General features: G+C 48.4%; 1 protein-coding gene across 1 annotated transcript in view; it reads left to right on the forward strand.

Moving 5' to 3' along the window:
• The first annotated feature begins 860 nt into the window (after positions 1–860).
• Positions 861–1,059, forward strand: part of Setdb1 (SET domain, bifurcated 1) — a 38,176-nt gene continuing 37,977 nt past the window's right edge. Inside the window, exon 1 of the mRNA XM_013015003.1 lies at positions 861–1,011. The gene's annotated coding sequence lies outside the window, so the exon portion shown is untranslated. The remainder of the gene's footprint in view (positions 1,012–1,059) is intronic.

Genomic DNA, 1,059 nt, shown 5'->3' on the forward strand with positions numbered 1-1,059 from the left:
GACCAAAAAAAAAAAAAACCAAAAAAACTCAAAAATATGAGTATCAACTAAAAATGGGTCAAAGGGGCTGGGAAGGTGGCTTAGTGGTAGACTGCAGGCCTAAGCAGCTCAGGCCAGGCCCAAGGCCCTGAGTTTAAGCCCCAGAAAACTGGAAAAAAAAAAAAAAAACCCAACAAACTCAAGCAAAGGGGGAGAGATAATAAAAAAAAAAAGCGGGGTGGGGGGGAAGCAGGAGGAAATTAAGGAGGAGATAACACCCTTCAAAAAGAACTGTACTCATTAACTTGCTTTTGTAACTTTTTGTAACCCCTCTGTTAAAAACAACAACAACGAAAAAAACCTTAACTAAGAATTTACACAGAGCCGGGTGTTGGTGGCTCACACCTGTAATCCTAGCTACTCAGGAGGCTAGATCTGAAGATCATGGTTCAAAGCCAGCCCGGGCAGAAAACTGTGAGACTCTTATCTCCAATAAACCACTCACAAAACCAGAAGTGGCACTGTGGCTCAAAGCGGTAGATCGCTCACCTTGAGCTGAAGAGCTGAGAGACAGCGCCCAGGCCCAGAGTTCAAGACCCACGACCGACCAAAAAAAAAAAAAAAAGAATTCACACAATAAATATTATGGCAAACAATAGGGCGGAGCTTCTCCACAGCCACGCCTACTTCCCCCCCCAGCCTTGAGCGCGTTGCAAGGCCCTGCTTTTACGCATGCGTAGTCAGCCAGTTAGTTGGCGCAGACTCCCAGGGGCGCGGAGTAGCTTGGATTTGACCCCATTAGGCCACCGTCGCAGTGACCGGAAAAGAGCGCTGAATGCTTGCTTCCGGCGATCTCCTCTGGTTCCTTTTCCCTCCCTCACGCTGTTTCCCCTCCCCCTGGTCCCTTTTTTCGCCGGGGTTTTGTTTTTGCTTCGAGGTCGACCCCTGAACGAGAGTGCGGGGTCTGGTGAGAGGAACATTAAAACGCTCGTAGTGGGAAGCAGGGAGGAGAGGCGAGTACTTCTTACTCAGGTATTTAAAGATCAAAAGCTTCTGTGAGGCGTTTTGTTTGTGGGGGGG

This window comes from Dipodomys ordii, unplaced genomic scaffold (assembly GCF_000151885.1).
Source record: "Dipodomys ordii isolate 6190 unplaced genomic scaffold, Dord_2.0 Scaffold26, whole genome shotgun sequence".
NCBI classification, from domain to species: Eukaryota; Metazoa; Chordata; class Mammalia; order Rodentia; family Heteromyidae; genus Dipodomys; species Dipodomys ordii.